Here is a 19,549-nt window from a genome sequence, read left to right on the forward strand (position 1 = left end):
CGATGGAAGAATAAATGGGTATATCAGTGTCTAAATGGATGATTTGTTTTTGAAAAATTGATTGTGTAACTGACTGATTAAGTGTATCATAGTGAATACATGGCTTAGTGAGTAATGTTTAAATATGTAAATATCTGTATCAGTCTCTCACTTTGTGTATAAGTGGCTGCATGGGTTGGTGAGTAGCTACATGGGTGTCTATATAGGTTATTAGTTGGTTTTTTGAGTATCAGTCTGAGTGTCTGCATGGTTCGGTGGGGGGTATTACGTAGTGCATAGGTGCATGAATGAGTGACTCACTGTTTGTATGTGTTGAAGACAGCATGGGCGCAGGACTGTATGGGTGGATGAGTGTGTGTAAGGGTGTGTTAGTGAGTGAATGACTGTCTCAATAGTGTCTTTATGAGTAACTACATATGTTTTAAACTAGTATATGTGACTATTGGTGTATATAAGTGAGTATATGTGAGAGTGAGAGATTGAAAGAGTTCCTGTTTGAATAAGTATGTGTTTCTATAAGTGATTGTTTAAAAGACTAAGTATGTGTAAGTTTCCGTAGAAGTGTGGTGGTGTGTGTATAACTGTATATGCAAGTAAATGGATGTTTGATTCTTTATTAGCATGAGTGACTATGTGTGTGAGTAACTCTATGGATGAGTGGCATTGTGTAACAGGATGTATAGGTGTATAAGTACATATGATGAGTGAGTACATGTATGAGTGACTGTATAGGACTGTTGGTGAATGAGTGGATGTTTATGTGGATCTTAGAATTACTGAAGAGGTTGTTGTAACTGGTATTGGTATGTCCATTGTTTTGAAAATTTTAGTCTCTATTTTTGAATGTGTGTATCAAAGGTTATATTAGGGTGAGAGGAGGTCTGCCACTCTATCACAAGAATGATGTCATCAGTGATGTCATCAGTGATGTCATTTGAGATGTCATCAGTGATGTCATGAGTGATGTCACTGACCATGTCATGAGTGATGTAATATGTGACGTCATCAGCAGTGCATTGCGGGCGCGCGAGTCATAGTTAGCTGAACTAACTATAACGGGGGAATTTCAATGGTTTTGTACAAGTGAAAAGTCCAGCTAACTATAACACCCCTGAAACCTATGGTTTTTTTCAGTGAATTTCTGAGGTTTTTTAAATGCTAATTCCTAACTATAACGTGCCTGAAACCTATGGTTTTTTTCTGTGAATTTCAAAGGTTTTTTAAATGCTAATTTCTAACTGTGCCTACAGAGATAGGACATGTGAAGAAAGAAGAAAAAATGCACAGAAAGAAAAAAAAGAAGTGCAGAAAGAAGCAACAGAAGTCCTCAAAGATGAAGAAAAGTGCAGGAAGAAGGATAACGTGCAGAAAGAACAAAAAGAAGAGCAGAAAGAAGCCTTGTTGCAAAATCATCCTGTACCCTCAACTTTTTCAGACGGATACTGGTGGTAACTGAGTCTGACTAACCAGTTCTAGAGCCAGTGCTATGTTAAAAGACACTTAGAATACAGTGAAAACACCTACATACACTAGGGAACATTATGCGTTGGGGTCCCCCTGTGATTAGCATGACCTCTTCTGTAAGCCCCTAGTATATAATCAATCAATCAATCAATCAAAGACATTTATAGAGCGCACTACATACCCGTAGGGTCTCAAGGCGCTGGGGGTGGGGGGGGGTGCCGCTACTGCTCGAACAGCCAGGTCTTCAGCTTCTTCCTGAAGGAGAGGTGGTCTTGGGTCAGGCGCAGGTCGGTCGGGAGGGAGTTCCAGGTCTTGGCGGCCAGGTAGGAGAAGGACCTTCCTCCTGTAGTCGCTCTTCGGATGCGGGGGACGGCGGCGAGGGCGTGGTTGGCTGATCGGAGGTGGCGTTTGGGAGCGTAGAAGTTAATTCGGCTGTTGAGGTAGCTCGGCCCTTGGTCGTGTAGTGCTTTGTGTGCGTGGGTGAGGAGGCGGAAGGTGATTCTTTTGTTGACGGGGAGCCAGTGTAGGTCTCTCAGATGTCCGGAGATGTGGCTGGTTCGTGGGATGTCGAGGATGAGTCTGGCTGAGGCGTTCTGGATCCGCTGGAGTCTCTTCTGGAGCTTGGCGGTGGTACCGGCGTAGAGGGCGTTGCCGTAGTCCAGTCGACTGGTGACGAGGGCCTGGGTGACGGTCTTCCTGGTCTCGGTGGGGATCCACCAGAAGATCTTCCGTAGCATGCGTAGGATGTTGAAGCACGCCGAGGAGACGTTGTTGACTAGCCTGGTCATGGAGAGGGAGGAGTCCAGGATGAAGCCCAGGTTGCGTGCATGGTCTGTCGGTTTGGGTGCGGTGCCCAGGGCGGGAGGCCACCAGGAGTCGTCCCAGGCGGAGGGTGAAGAGCCCAGGATGAGGACCTCCGTCTTGTCTGAGTTCAGTTTCAGGCGGCTGGTCGTCATCCACTCGGCTACCTCTTTCATCCCTTCGTGCAGGTTGGCTCTGGCGGCGGCGGGGTCGTTGGTCAGGGAGAGGATCAGCTGGGTGTCGTCGGCGTAGGAGATTATGCTGAGGTTGTGTTGGCGTGCGATGGCCGCGAGGGGGCTCATGTAGACGTTGAAGAGAGTAGGGCTCAGCGAGGATCCTTGAGGGACGCCGCAGATGACTTCGGTGGCCTCTGACTTGTACGGAGGTAGGCGGACTCTCTGTGTTCTTCCGTCGAGGAAGGAGATGATCCATTCCAGTGCCTTGTCCTGGATTCCGATGTTGCTGAGGCGCTGTACTAGGGTGCGGTGGCAGACAGTGTCGAATGCCGCGGAGAGGTCTAGGAGGATGAGGGCCGCTGTTTCTCCGTTGTCCATCAGGGCTCGGATGTCATCGGTGGCGGCGATGAGGGCGGTCTCGGTGCTGTGGTTGGCTCGGAAGCCAGACTGTGTGGGGTCGAGGGATCCATTCGTCTCGAGGAAGACGGCCATCTGCTTGTTGACGGTCTTTTCGATGACTTTGGCTGGAAACGGGAGGAGCGAGATGGGGCGGTAATTCTTGAGTTCGGTGGGGTCCGCTGTGGGTTTCTTGAGTAGAGCGCTGAGTTCGGCGTGCTTCCAGCTCTCAGGGAAGGTGGCGGTGTCGAGGGATGTGTTGATGATGTCTCGTAGGTGGGGTGCGATGACAGCGTCGGCCTTGTTGAAGACGTGGTGAGGGCAGGGGTCGGTCGGCGATCCGGAGTGGATGGAGTTAATCGTGCGGATGGTGTCTTCGGTGCTGATCGGGGTCCAGGCGTGGAGGATGGTGGTGGGGGGTGGTTGTTCGGTCATGGTGTGCGTTGGTTGGTTGTTGAAGCTGTTGTGTATGTCCGCGATCTTGTTGTGGAAGTATGAGGCGAGGGAGTTGCAGAGGTCTTGCGATGGGGTGATGTCGTTGTTTCCTGCGCTGGGGTTGGATAGCTCTTTCACGATGTTGAAGAGTTCCTTGCAGTTGTGTGCGTTGTTGTCCAGCCGGTCCTTGAATGCAGTTTTCTTGGCGGCGCGGATCAGCTGGTGGTGCTTCCGGGTGGCCAGCTTGAAGGTGGTCCTGTTGTCCGGTGTAGGTTCCCTTCTCCAGACTTTCTCGAGGGCTCGGCAGTTCTTCTTGGAGCTCCTGAGTTCGTCGGTGAACCATGGGGCTTTCTTGCTGCCGGGTCTGCTGGGCGGGGTCCTCAGCGGGGCGAGCTCGTCCGCGCAGTTGCTGATCCACTTCGTGAGGTTGTCGGCGGCCTGGTTGGGGTTCGCTGAGCTGGCAGGAGGGTGCTGGCTCAAGGAGGTGGCGAGCTGGTCTGCTGTGATCTTGTTCCAGCTTCTGCGGGCAACCTGTTGTTGGTGGTGGTGGGTCGTCGTTCTTTTGAAGGTGAAGTGGACGCAGCTGTGGTCCGTCCATTGAAGCTCTGTGGCGTGGCTGAAGTCGATGTCTGTGCTGGATGAGAAGACTGCGTCGAGTGTGTGTCCGGCGAGGTGGGTGGGGGTGGACACCAGTTGCTTGAGTCCAAGGTTGGCGAGGTTGTCGAGCAGGGTGCTGGTGTTGCGGTCGTTGTTGTTCTCCAGGTGGAAGTTGAGGTCCCCCAAGAGGATGTAGTCAGCGGAGGGGAGGGCATGCGGGCTGACGAAGTCGGCGATGTCCTCGCTGAATTGTGTGCGTGGTCCCGGGGGTCGGTAGATCAGGGTGCCTCTGAGGGTGGTGTTCGGGTCGGTGTGGATCTGGAAATGCAGGTGTTCGGCGGTGGTCAGGGTGTTGTCGGTGCTGGTCGTGAGACGGATGGTGTTCCTGTGGACGATGGCGATGCCTCCTCCCATCTGGTTGGCGGTGCGATCCCTCCGGGTGATCTTGTAGCCCTCTGGGATGGCGATGGCGATGTCGGGAGCTGAAGAGGCGTTCATCCAGGTCTCCGTGAGGAAGGCAACGTCTGGAGCTGTGGTGTCGAGGAGGTTCCAGAGTTCGATGGCGTGTCTGTGGACGGAGCGGGTGTTGAGCAGGATGCACTTGAGGTGGTTGCTGCTGGTGTTCGGCTTGGCGGGTGCTGGTGCGGGGCAGGTCCAGATGCAGGTGAACTTGCAGGCGAGGCAGCTGAAGGGTCCGTGGGTGCGTCGTGGTGTGGCTTGGTGGCATCCTGGGAGTCGGCCGGTGTTGAGTGCGATGAGGGTGGCGGCGGAGTACGTCAGGCGGGTCGGTCGGGGTCTTCGTGGGCCAGGGGTCCTGGCGCTGGTCGCGATCCGGTCGCGGACGGGCGCAGACGGGCTTACCTTTGGCGCGCCTTCGGCGCGCCCGCTGCGCGTGACCGCTGCGCGTTCGCACAGGCACCATATAAGGCGAAGTGCGCGGGTGGGCGGAGCAGCTGGGAGGCGGGAGCGGGGAGGGAACAGAAGGAAAAAAGGGGCGGGGTCTGCGGTGGAGGCGGGAAGCGGGGAGCGGGGAGGGCGTCAACAGGCGGGAAAAAAGACAGTCGATACGGCGGAACAGCAACAATGATCACAAAAAACACAAAAAAACAGGTCAACAGGCAATACGGCGGACAAACAATTATAAGCACAGAAGAGCACTAGAACGAGTCTGCACAGTGCCCCGGGGGCACAGGGAGAGGAGCGCTGAGAACGGACCATGCCGCTCGAAGGAGGGGGCGTGGTCACGAGCCGGTAGTCGGGCAGCGAGGCACAAGGAAGGAAGGGGGCACACGCAGCAGCTGGTGGCCGTGCGGCGCGGGGGTGTCCCAAAACTAGGGCACACTCACCTGTGTCGCACGGTCGCCATATAAGGCCAAGTGCGCGGGTGGGTGGAGCAGCTGGGAGGCGGGAGCGGGGAGGGAACAGAAGGAAAAAAGGGGCGGGGTCTGCGGTGGAGGCGGGAAGCGGGGAGCGGGGAGGGCGTCAACAGGCGGGAAAAAAGACAGTCGATACGGCGGAACAGCAACAATGATCACAAAAAACAAAAAAACAGGTCAACAGGCAATACGGCGGACAAACAATTATAAGCACAGAAGAGCACTAGAACGAGTCTGCACAGTGCCCCGGGGGCACAGGGAGAGGAGCGCTGAGCACGGACCACGCCGCTCGAAGGAGGGGGCGTGGTCACGAGCCGGCAGTCGGGCAGCGAGGCACAAGGAAGGAAGGGGGCACACGCAGCAGCTGGTGGCCGTACGGCGCGGGGGTGTCCCAAAACTAGGGCACACTCACCTGCGTCGCACGGTCGCCATATAAGGCCAAGTGCGCGGGTGGGCGGAGCAGCTGGGAGGCGGGAGCGGGGAGGGAACAGAAGGAAAAAATAGGGCAAGGGGATTAAAACTACCTCTTAAAACAGGCCCAGGGCATTTTTGCACATGTTAACTCAGGCCCCATCCCCTCCCTTCACCACTGTGTAAACACGCCCTGTGTCTGTTTTTAGTTGGGAGATTAAGTTCATTTGAATCCTTAGGGTCCCTAGGGTCCAACTAGCCCACTAGGTACCTCCAGTAAGTGCCACAGAGCTGCGTTGCAGAGAGGTGTAAAAAGTGGCACGGCCTGGACCACCTCTCTGCAACGCAGCTCAGTGGCGCTTACTGGAAGCACTTGGTGGGCTAGTTAGCCCCCAGGGGCCCTCAGTATTGAAGGGAAATTATATCCCCAATTTAAAACGTGCCATAGTGCGTGTTTGCACACGTCACCTCAGGCCCCGTCCCCTCCCTTCACCACTGTGTAAACGCACCCTGTGGCTGTTCTAAGTTGAGAGATTAAGTCCCCTTAAATCCTAAGGGTCCCTAGGGTCAAACTAGACCACTAGGTACCTCCAGTAAGCGCCACAGACCTGCGTTGCAGAGAGGTGTAAAAAGGGGCTTGGCCTCAGAACACCTGTCTGCTGCGCAGCTCCCTGGCGCATACTGGAGATGCCTGTTGGGCTAGTTGGCCCTCAGGGACCCTCAGTATTGAAGAGGAATTAATTCCCCAACTTACAACTCGCCAGGGGGCGCGTTTGCAGAGTGCTGCAAGGAGGGGGCGTGGCCTCCGGCGCGATGCCAGTCTTTTATTTATTTAAATTTTTTAAGAAGGGGGGCTGTGTGGTTCCCCTTCTTATTCTAATTTATTGGCCCTGATGACCCCATCCCCCAGGGCCTGTCTCCTAATTATATTTTTTTGACCCCAATCCCCAGGGCCGGCCACTGTTTTTTATTATTTTTAAAAAATATATATTTATAGACACACCTAGGACATGCTGGACAAACCGTACGTACCTATCACCATGACGATTTGCGTGATATTCATTAAAAGGCGACTATGCATATAATGAATCCACGTGGAATGGATTTACACCACTAGTGAAGCTCTGACATGTCTGATGCCCTACCATGCCTAATCCCGGTAGACACTCTTGTCGTTTATTTATACAAACATGGGAAGCTATTGACGGACACATTTAATACACATGCACACCAAGCCATTCAAAGGGGATTCGACAAAAATTCAACCAAACCTATGCAAGAAACCCCCCTCACGGTTAATAAAACACACATCCACTGCCGGATGTGTAATACTTTTAATTTTACTCTCTGGAAAGGGGACGAATATCACTTGAGAGTCACAGCGCGCTCCTGGCAGAGCCCAATGCTGTGTTACACCCACCATTGCCTGCCGAGTGCCACACACCTCTGTGTTGTATTCCACCAGCTAGTGCATATGCTATGACAATCTCTAGCCCATGTTCACTGTAACACCACCCCGTGAATATGTCATGCCAAACTTGTCTTCGCACGGGTTATATTGCCCCATCTAACGTGCCTTCCTCGATGCTTATGTTATAACGCACAGTGCTATGCCATACATATTACAATCTGGGATCCATATCTTTGTCACAGTGCATATGCAACGTTACACTCCCCAGCACATATTTTATATTACAACTTTAGAGACTAGTTAGGTTACACAACACTGCCCTGTGCATATTACACTCCAAGGCGCACATCGCATAGCACGCGCTAGTGCCTGTGCTATCTCGCGCTCTCCAATGAATCTGTCATTGCGCACAATGTATTGCATATTATATTTCACGCCCGGTTCATCTTATATCACACTTTTTGGTGCATAGTTTATACCATACACTATATCTAGTTTTCATTTTCAATCGTGCTCTCAGGACTATGTTCTATATAACACTGTGTTCACCTACCCTTTTCACGGGCATTACATTTTGCGATAGGGGGTGGAGGGTCAGGGGGTGTTTCTGCCAAGTGAGCCCGGAGTCACAGTCACAAACGTCCTCTTCTTCCTGAATAAAAGTGAGATTATGCTGCATACTTGTTCATATTTTAAGTAGTTCGCACAGACACACGTTTTAATAACAATAAAGTTCCTAATACCCGCCATCTCTGAACAGTTAGCTTGCTGCCCCATCCCCCTCCTCCCTATCCTCTGTTGTGTGAATCCATTGATTAGCCTCCTCCCTCCTGCCATGCATGGTCTGATGTGCTGCCACTGCCCTCAATTTAGTATGATGTACCAGTCCACTCCTCCTGCCCTCCATTGCCCAATTCTAAGCCCCATCATTGACCTCCTGCTTAAACTCTGTGCTTAGCTTGCTGCCCCTATTCTCCTTCCCCCTGCCCTCCGATGTCTTTGTGCATGCCCCTGCTCCATCCTTTTTGCCCACCATGTTCCATGGACCTGCCACTCCTATCCACTCTGAGTGTTCTGTTGAGCTGCCACTCCCCTCCCACCTGCCTAGCATTGTCAGATGACTGTAACCTGTCCCTGCCATCTCCACCCTGCCTGTCCACATGCCATGCCCCTATCCTCTTCCTCCTGTCCTACATGGTCCATTGTACTGCCACACCCTTCTGCCCTCCCTGGTCTGTTGTGTTGCAACTGCTCCTCCTGCCTGCCCCGTGCGGTCTGTTGTGAGGCCCCTTCCCCTGAACTTTCTTGTCTGTGCACAGGTCCTGACCCTGGAAACTTTTAGGACAAACGGAGCGAGTTGCACTACAGAGTGCAGCGCGCTCACAGGAGCTCACACAAGGAATTTTTAAAATCGCTGATTATTAGTGTATTTGTTGTGTATTGTTGCCGCTTTTAGGCTTTTAACTAAGAATCCACTTATTTGCACCACATTTGTAAATTCACCGTGTTTGGAGCGGGTCCTTCTCCCGACAGACAGCACTGCGGCGGACATCTTGGCTTGGGGGGGCGGCCTAGAGAAGCTGCGCACGGTCTAGTTGTCGCAAGGACGCTAGACCGGTATTTAAACGGGGCAAACTAGGTGGCCTGTGATTGGAAACTTTTAGGACAAACGGAGCGAGTTGCACTACAGAGTGCAGCGCGCTCACAGGAGCTCACACAAGGAATTTTTAAAATCGCTGATTATTAGTGTATTTGTTGTGTATTGTTGCCGCTTTTAGGCTTTTAACTAAGAATCCACTTATTTGCACCACATTTGTAAATTCACCGTGTTTGGAGCGGGTCCTTCTCCCGACAGACAGCACTGCGGCGGACATCTTGGCTTGGGGGGGCGGCCTAGAGAAGCTGCGCACGGTCTAGTCGTCGCAAGGACGCTAGACCGGTATTTAAAACGGGCCATGCTGACGCGCAGCGGGCACGCGCTGCGGGCACGCCGGAGCATCGCCGGAGTCACGCCAGAGTCCAGCCCGTCTGCGCCCGTCCGCGCACAGGCGGGCGCAGGGGCTGGGACGGCTGGCCATCGTCGCACTTACTCCTCAGAAATGCTTAAATCTTTGAATAGAGGCGAGCCCATGTTGGACAAAGCAGTCCTGCTGTTGCTTAAAAAGTACAGTATCTCTCGGAATGTTGGGGTCACACCTGCCTTGAATAAATGTTCCACGTTAAAAATAGCGAGCCTTAATACCCGCTCGTTGCACTGCCATCATCTGGAGGTATATAATATGCTTCAGGATAGTGACATCGATGTCCTGACTCTTTCAGAGACCTGGACAGATGAGAACTCGTTACCGGATATCATCGCCGCTGTACCAAGCGGATATGATATAATGTGGCATAACCGCCCAGGGGGCTCACGGGGGGGTGGAGTAGCTATTTTGTATAGGAAGACCATGACGGTTGAAAAAATACTAACTGAGACGATTGACTTAGCCGATCTTCTTGGGGTAAAGGTCACAGTAAACAATGTGTGTTGGGTGATCTTGTCTGTTTATCGTCCGCCGAAGGCAACCCCTACCTTCTTTGACTTATTCTGTCCTATTATATCTGACCTTAGGTCAAGATATATAAAAATCTTGGTTACAGGGGATTTTAATCTACATTGGGATAAGCCCACCTGGGATTCACCTATGCGCCAGTTAGACACATTAATGTCCGCATTGGACTTCACACAGATTGTGGATACCCCAACCCATGAAAAAGGGCACATTCTTGACCTTATGTGGACCACCGATGCCACTCTAACATTTAGTGAGGCAGCGCCCTGTGTCTGGTCGGATCACTGTTTGGTCTCGTGTGAGGTCCCCCTCAGCAATGGGGCTGTTCATAACTCACATAGCTTCAGGAAAACCCGGAAATGGATTGAAGTCAATCTGAGAGCCCTGACTGAGGCACATCTGGAACCCCCCCAGGTTTTAGAGCCAGATTGTAATTTGGACCGAGACCACTCTGATCTAACAAGATGTTTGATTCGGGCCATCGATCAGATAGCGCCAGTGAAAACACAGCAAATCAAGGGCTCTGGGAAAGCTCCCTGGTTTACTCCGCTCTTAAGGGAAACCAAAACCAAGCTAAGGAGATTAGAAAGGCTGTGGAGGAAATCCAAGCAGGATACTGATAGGGATACCTATAAGGCCTTTCTCCACCAATACAAAAAACTTATGATTCAAGCTAAAGCGGACTATCTTGAGTCGCGCCTAAGCAAGGCCACTAATATCCAGAAAGAAACCTTTAAAATCTTGGCTGAGCTGAGTAAGAAGCCGGATAATGTTAAGCCCCCTTTTGATTGTAATACCTTCCAGACCTATTTCCTGGAGAAGGTGAAGATCATTGTCCAGGAGATAGAGAATATGGCGGCAACAGGGACTGCAATTGCCTTAACATCTAATAAGGCGAGCGACTGTTCTCTTACAATGTTCCCACAGATGGATACATTAATCTTGGAACAACTGATGTGTAAAATTAAATCTGGCTCTCCAGCTGATCCTTGTCCACCTGAGATCTTTCGCATTGCGCGTCCCTTATTGGAGGAATACATCATCTCTCTCCTTAATAGATCGCTAGACATGGGATACCTGCCGAGTGAACTTAAGGAGGCGCGGGTAAGACCCTTATTGAAAAAGCTGGGGTCAGATCCCGCTGTGTTGAAGAACTACAGACCCATCTCCCAGCTGCCCTTTCTCTCAAAAATCCTTGAGCAACATGTTCTTCAGTCCCTGTCCTGCTATCTGGAATCTCACCATCTACTCCACGATAGACAGGCAGGTTTTCGAGCACATCACAGCACCGAGTTGGTGATGCTCTCGGTGCTGGACGAACTAAGAGGTAGGGCTGACTGTAAGAAAGCGAGCGCCCTGATTTTATTAGATCTATCAGCGGCGTTCGATACTGTCAGCCACACCCTGCTCTTGGACAGATTGAAGAGCTTTGGGATTAAGGGCTCGGCGCTGCAGTGGTCGGAATCCTTCCTTACAGGCAGGACTCAAAGGATACAACTGGGGGATGAAACATCTGAGGTCGGGGTTTTAGAGTGTGGAGTACCGCAGGGGTCGGCCCTGTCCCCTCTTCTATTCAACCTATACCTGCAACCCCTGATCGCTGCGCTGGCTGCGATGGACTGTAAAGTCTTCAACTATGCGGACGATACGCAGTTGCTGCTAAGTATAAATGACACCTCGGCCGCACAACTCCAATCCCAGAACATCCTGAGGTTCACGGTACGATGGATGACAGATAACCTTTTAAAAGTCAATCCTGACAAAACTGAGATCTTGGTTATACCATCCACCCTCTCACCTTGGAGTGACCTCTACTGGCCCATGGAGTTGGGCTCGGCCCCAAAACCAAGCCTGGCTGTAAAAAGCTTGGGGATTCGGTTGGACGCTGACCTATCGATGGCGCCTCAGATCGCGTCGGTGGTAGGCAGCTGTACTAATATCATCCGGCAACTGCGGAAGTTATCCCCTATCCTTTCAGAGCCCATGATGCGCTCAATAGTAACTGCCACTATCATTTCCAGAATTGACTATGGGAATGCCCTCTATCTTGGCCTACCGAAAACCCTTACTAATAGGCTTCAGATTCTAATGAATGATGCTGCCCGACTGATTTTTAGACTCCCTAGGAGGTCTAGAGCCACTCCTCTACTACAAAACCTACATTGGCTTCCAATAAAAGAGAGAGTGGAATTCAAGAGTCTGTGTATAGCCCATAAGGTCATCTACGGTAAGGCTCCGGCCTATATCAAGGAGCGCCTACAACTGTATTGCCCGATGAGATCACTTCGGTCCTCGGACCTGCAGTTGTTGACTTGCTCTCGGTACAGGCTAGTGACGAAGGGAGGCAGAGCCTTCTCGGTATTGGTTCCCCAGCTGTGGAACAACTTGCCTGGAGGGCTACGTGAGGAAGGAAACCTCTTAAAATTTCGAAAGAGCCTGAAAACGCTACTGTTCAGGAGAAGCCTGAGCATGGCTTAATCCAATGCGATCTTTTGTTCTGACCTGTTGTGTTATTGTCCTATTCCATCTTTCCGGGCGCTTAGAGGCCTGCAGGTGATTAGGCGCGGTATAAAATTAAAATAACAATAACAATAACCCTCCCTTCTATCCTCCATCGTCCTTTGTGCATGCCCCTGCACCCTCCTTCTTGCCCATCATAGCCATTGTGCTGCCACTAACCCTCCCACTTGCCATGCATGGCCTTCTGTGCTGCCATGGCCCCTCCCACCTTCCATGTGTGGTCAGTTAGCTGCCCCTGACCCCCTCCCACCTTCCCTCCATGGTCTGTGTGTATGCCATCACAGTCTCACTGTTGCTCTTCATGGTGTGTCTTGCTTCTAGTGCCCATCCGGCCTGACCTCCATGGCTATCTTGCTGCTCCTGCCCTGCCCCCTTGCCCCCAGCCCTCTGTTTACATGTGCAGACCCCTACTCCCTCCCTCCTGGCTTGTCTGTTGCATTGTAATGCCCCTGATCCGTCCCTCCTGCCCTTTATGGTCTGTTATGCTGTAGCTTTCTCTCCTGTCTGTCCATTATGGTCAGCTAGCTACCATTGCCTCTTGCCCCTCTGTTGTCCATGTGCATGGTCCTGTCCCCTCCCTCTTGCTTTCTATGGATTGTTGTGCTGCACTCCTGTCCCGCATGCCCTGTGTGGTGTATTGTGCTTTTGCAAACCCTGATGCCTGCCCTGCAGGGTCAGTTTGGTGCACCTCTCCATGTCCCTCCTGTTCTCTGTTATCCAAGTCCATGCCCCTACCCCATTTCCTTCCATGATCCAATGTACCATACTTGCGAACATTTTGAACTTGGTAAGAGGGAGATTTTGAAAAAAAACTGGGGTATTGATTTTCACCTTTGAGTTACATTGAAAAAGAGGAGATTGTAGACAGGAGACAGATCAAATAAAGCCCATTTGAGCTTAAAAACATTGGACGTTTCCTGGCTGAATCGGGTCTGTTGGCATGTATGGTTGTACTACCATTGCCTCTTCCTTCTGCCCACAATGGTCTATTACATTGCCACAGCCTCTCTTGCAAGTCCTGTATTGTTGGTTTGTTGCCCCTGCCCCCCTTTCCATTGCCCTCCATAGTCTGTTGTGCTGCCACGGCCCTTCCTGCCTGCTCAGTGTGGTTAAATTGTTGCCTTTGCACCCTCCTACCTGCCTTCAATTTTCAGAGTCCGTGCCCCTGGCCTCTGCCTCTCAACAGTATCCTAATGAACAACTAGATTGCTAACATTCTATATTTATTACAAAAGTGTGGAACGCCTGACGTCATCTTGATATAATCAAAACTGTAATACCTAGAGCATTTCCTTTAGAAATTACATATATGAGAGGGTCTTATTGGCATCAAAATTATGGTTAGTGCTCTAAAAGACTAAAATAAGGACATATTTTCTGAGTTTTCAAATAGCGACAAAGCACTTTTAAATTATTTGTTATCTTTATGTTTTTTTATCCAGTTGACCACTTGATTAAATGTTGTACTTAGGGGAGAGGATGTGGTGTTACTTCCAGAATTGCATACTTTGCAACTGGGGAACCAGGTTGGAGTTTCTGCTTCAGCTCGACATTCTGTGATTCTGGTCAAATCACTTAGTCTCCCCATGTCTACAACCAAAATGAATTTGTTCTTGTGTGATGTAACCAATGCTCATGTAAAGCACTCCAATACCTGACAAGTCTGCACTATATAACACTGCAAAAACACAAAATAATAAGTGTTTTGCACACTTCTGTCATTGGGCTATATTTGGGCTACATCTGGGTGATTTTGGGCTACATTTGGGCTCTTTTGTCTCCGGTGGCCATCTTGGGAGATTTATTTGTTATGAAGTTTCCTAATTTCCTCATGTACTGCAGTCTCCTCAGTAGGAAATGCTTTCAGTTTTTTACTTTGATTCCATCATGAAGGTATTCAGATATGTCACACATTTGCCATAAATTCTGAATGTTAGCACTCTAGTTGCTCATTAGATCACTGTAGTAAAACTACTGTTCACAATGGAAGTCTGTTCCTGGTATTAAAAGTGCATGTTTCAGTCTGCATGTCAGAATTTTTTAATGAAATAGAAGAGGTTTTGAGAAGTCACTCAAAATGTGCCCTCATTTTTCTTTCTGCAGCCCTAATCATACTTTCTATGGCAAAATGAACCCCCTCATTGTGTTCCTTTTTAAATTAAATGTTTTAAGAGTTACCACTTTAATCCATGCAAGATGGCTTCAGGTGTGCCATACGTTTATCATAAGTAGGACTGTTAGCGCCCTAGTTGTTCTTTGGAACACTCTAGGAAGCTGCAGTAGAACACAAAGGAATCAACTGACAGTCTCTGCCCTTGTTGGATGTACATGTTTTACTGAGAATGTCAGACTTCATTCTCACATGACTGAGAAAGATAACGTGAATTTACAGAAAATAAGCTCTCAATTTAGCTTATAGATCACCTTCCAAACCTCTGTGGGAAAAGGATGAGAAAATATTTTTCTCTCAATCATGATATCCCAGCAGAAGGCTTTTTCACATGGTGAAGTCACCTTAGAACATACCACAATTCCTAAAATGAGTATGGTATCATCAACAAATGATTTATAATGTAACTAAAGTCTTAAAACCTTCTATTAACTGCAATGCTTTTTAATGAGGTGCTATCATGTATATTGGTCCCAAGATGGCTGCCAACACTTCTTGGATGAAGTGCTGACAGCCAATCAGATCTCAGGATGAGATGTGTGGTTAGGCTCCGCCCACATATATATATGATTTTACTTTTGATTTTCTCAGGAACTACTGAACAGATTGACTCCATATATGCAAAAGGCACATCCCTGAGCTGAGGACTACCTCTCTGCCAAATTTCAAGTAATTCTGTTCAGCCGGTCGGGCTGTACCTTGGACTAAAGGTCCCTATGGAAAATTGCATGGGGAAAACGTGTTTTGGGACCCCCCTTTTTTCTCAGCCCCCGCTTGACGAATCCCCCCGAGACTTTCAGGGTAGGAGCGGAGCGGAGTGCCCCACCTATTTTGAAAATTTCGCGAGGATTCGTCAACCGGCGCCAAAGTTATTCCAAATAGAATGTTGCGGATTTCCTATGGAAACACAGTCCTAACTATAACTATCTACTGGCGACCGCCAGTAGATAATATATATATATATATATATATATATATTATCTACTGGCGGTCGCCAGTAGTTATAGTTACAACCTAGTTTCCATAGGAAATCTCAAAATTCTATTTTGAATAACTTTGGCGCTGGTTGACGAATCCTCGCGAAATTTTCAAAACTAATGGGGCGCTCCGTTCAGCTCCTACCCTGAAAGTCTCAGGGTGATTCGTCAAGCGGGGGCCGAGAAAAAGGGGGGGGTCCCAAAACGCGTTTTCCCCATGCATTTTTCCATAGGACCTTTAGTCGCAGCTACAGCCCGAACGGCTGAACAGAATTACGTGAAATTTGGCAGAGAGGTAGCCATAAGGTCAAGGAAGTGCCTTTTGCAGGTCTGGTGTAAATCTGTTCAGTATTTCCTGAGAAAATAGCATTTAAAAGCATATCAATATCTATATGCGTGCACCGTGCGCGCACTGTGCGCGCACCCTGCCGTGCGTGAGCGCAATTCTGATTGGTTGTTAGATGTCGGTAAACATTCGAATCGGTCGAAACCAGGAAGTGTCGGCCGCCATTTTGTCTCTCGCAGTCTGAGGGGGTGAAAAAAAAAGGTGGAGAACGTGATAAGGGGGCAGAGTGGACAGTTCCTGACCCCCTAGCCTTGGTCAGGGGTCACAGAAGGACTCCCAAGGGCGAAAAAAACAATATATTTTTTTTAAAAATCACGAGGTGCGCGCACGTTGCGCGCACGCCGAACCGTGGGTGCTCGGTGTGCGAAGCGCACCGAGCGCCCACAGTGCGCGCACGGTGCGCGAAGCCCCCTGTGCGCGCACGGTGCGCGCACGGTGACAAAACCTGAAAAAAATAAAAATAAATAAATACATAACTTAGCATTTAAAAAACCGTACAAATTCACTGAAAAAACCATAGGTTTCACACACGTTATAGTTACGAATTAGTATTTAAAAAACCTTGCAAATTCACTTAAAAAACCATAGGTTTCACACATGTTATAGTTAGCTGGACATTTCACTCGTAAAAAACCATATTACATCACTCATGACATGGTCAGTGACATCACTCATGACATCACTGATGACATCTCAAATTACATCACTGATGACATCATCCACGTGATAATCTGATGCACCTAATCACACCCTAATATAACCTTTGATACACCCACTCTAAAATACTGACTACCATTTTCGAAACCATAGACACACCAATACCAGTTACTACATACCCACCCACTATTTCCTAGGTCTACACACACACACATCCACTCATTCACCCATACAGTCCCTCAAACATATCATCACTCATCAATACAGCACTATCATTTGCACTCGTACACCTATACAGACACTCACACACTGCCACTCATCCATAGAGTTACTCACACACCTAGTCAGTCATGCAAAGAATCAATCACACACCCATTTACTCACTTATACAGTTATACACACACCACCTCACTTATTCTCACAGATACTAACACGTACTTACTCTCTTATACAATCACAGATACAAGCACATACTCATCCATACAGCCACTCTTACAATCACTTACTCTCACATATAGTCATTTGTATACTCCAACACCCACATATACTGCCTTTCACATATGCAGTTGCTCACACATGTACCACTGAGATATCAATTCACTCACCAACACACCCATACACACACTCACCCACCCATATAGCCCTTCACAGATGCACTCTTGAACCCATACACCCAGTGAATCACCCGCTCACACATCTATGCATAAAGTCACACCCCCCACCCACCCACACAGACATTCAGGCACCCATACAGATACTCAGACAACTAATCAATAACCCATATAGACACTCATGTGGCTACTCACTAATCCATGCAGCGGCTTACACCCCAACGGACAGACTGATACAGACATTCACACAGTTTAGTCAGTAACCCACGCATTCAGTAAGACACGTTTAATCACTCACTTATACAGTCAGTCACGCACCTACTAAATCATCTATTAAGCCACTCATACACCCACTCATACTTCAATACACCTTGGCATATATATATATACATATATACATATAAACATATTTAAACTTTACAGAAACACACAGTAACATGCATGCAGGGGGATTCTTTTTTTTAAACTATTTTTATTGATGACACCTTTACACATTCAGTTATTGCACAATCATAATCATTAAGGAGTATACCTGCGCCATTGCATTCAGCTGTTAACCACTGCCCGTACATATTTATGCGGAGACCGACTGAACCATGTTCACTCACACTGCACGAGGCCCTGGTCATGATTCATCCTTAGGGGCACACAGATTCCCCCCCTGAAAGCATTTCTCCCATACCTGTGACCACTTTTTGGGTTAACTTCGTAAATTGTTCGACTCCATCAACATGCAGCAGTCCATGTCCATCTGCCATTCTACAATTGTTGGTGACTCCTGGGCTCCCCACCTTTTGACAATGTTCCGTTTTGCAATCATAGTTCACAACATTACTCAAAGTTTCTCTTTACTATTTAGATCTTTAGGACCCCATATATTCGAGAAGCACAGATTTATATTAGGCTCGATTTTAACAACCATCACATCTTCCATACATGAGAAGGTACCCTCCTGCCCACATCGCCTCACACACCCCGAGTCGGTCCTGTAACCCATCCGCACTAGTGCAGAGCCAGTGAGGTAAGTCCTGTGGAGTATTTTTAGTTGTACCAGTCTGAGTCTGGAAGAGATAACTATCTCTCTGGGGGAGGCCAAGGCCTCCATCCATTCCTCGTCCTCCAGTCCGGCTACATAATGTTCCCACTGAGCCCGGAGCCCCACAAGGGAGTCTGACGTGTTGGTAATTAGTTTCTTATACGCCATGGAGATGGACTTCTATGGCATGTACTCATCCAATAACCTGTCCTCTAGCAGAGAGGACTCAGGAATTGATTCCCCCCTGGGGACCACTGCTTATATAAAGCATGCTGTATATGTAGATGCCAGAAGCGCTCTGTACCTGCCATTTTGTACTCAGTCTGAAGCAGTGCAAAGGAGACTACATTATCCGCCCTCCATAGAACACTGACTTTGGAGATGCCTATTACTTCCCACCAATCAAAGCCCTTTGTCTTCCGCAAATTACCAAACTTGTCCGCGTCCCAGAGTAGGGTGGCCCGTGTGATTCGTCCCTCCCAGCCTAGGCTCTTAGTAGCTTCCCACCACACGTGGACCGCATGTGCAGAGGGGCCTGTCAGGTGCAGCTTGGTGGGTTTGGTGTTGGTACTCTCATGAAATCCCCACAAGTGAGCAGCCACCTGTCTATATCGCCTGATATCCGGGAGACCCACTCCCCCATCGTGCCATCCCCTTGTGAGTTTCTGTGTGGATATTCAGGGTGGTTTGCCATCCCATAGGAGTTCCCTCTGGGGGCTTTCTACAGCTTTAAAGTATTCAAGACCGACTGGGCCTGGAGTGTTTTGTCGAGTGTACAAGAAACCTGGTAAAGGCATCATTTTGAAAAGTGCAGCGCGCCCCAGGAGGGACAATGGGAGTGTTTTCCAGTGTTTGATGTCGCTTCTAATCCTCTGCAGCGGGGGCAAGAGGTTACGCTCGTAGAACCTTGCCGGATTTTTGGTGATATAAATCCTCAGGTATGTGAATCCCTTAACCACCTCCATAATGGTATATCCCTTGGGTGCGGGGGTAATTTGCCGCTGAAGACTTCGACCAATTGATATGGTAACCCGAGTGTTTCCCGAAATTAGTGAAAATGTGTAGCGCTCTGTTTAGAGAGTGTCCGGGCGATGCCATATACAATAAAATATCATCAGCGTACAGGGAGATGCAGTCCTCCCAGTCCATCAACCACCAGAGACCACCAGAGACCCCTCATTATTGGATCTTTCCATATCCACATCGCCAGCGGTTTCATCATTAAGGCAAAGAGCAACGGGGAAAGGGGGCAGCCTTGTCTGGTCCCTCTCTCAAGGGTAAACACTGGGGACATCCGGTTGTTAACCACATCCCTATATAGGAGTTGGACCCAGCTCAGAAAACCCAGACCAAATCTAAATTTCTTCAGAACCGCAAACATGTAGGGCCACTCGATCATATCAAACGTCATGGCAGCGTCGAAAGACAGCACCACAGCGTCTTCCTGTAACTTGCCCAGTCACCCCATGTAACCACCAGAGATTAAGAGCGCAGTTCCTCGCTGGCATAAAGCCAGACTGACCTGGGTGCACGAGTTTGTTTAAATCTGGTAGCAGACGAGTTGCCAATAGTTTCACAAGGATCTTGGCCTCTGCGTTAAGCAGGGAAATTGG

Source organism: Triturus cristatus, chromosome 11 (assembly GCF_964204655.1).
Source record: "Triturus cristatus chromosome 11, aTriCri1.1, whole genome shotgun sequence".
Taxonomy (NCBI): domain Eukaryota; kingdom Metazoa; phylum Chordata; class Amphibia; order Caudata; family Salamandridae; genus Triturus; species Triturus cristatus.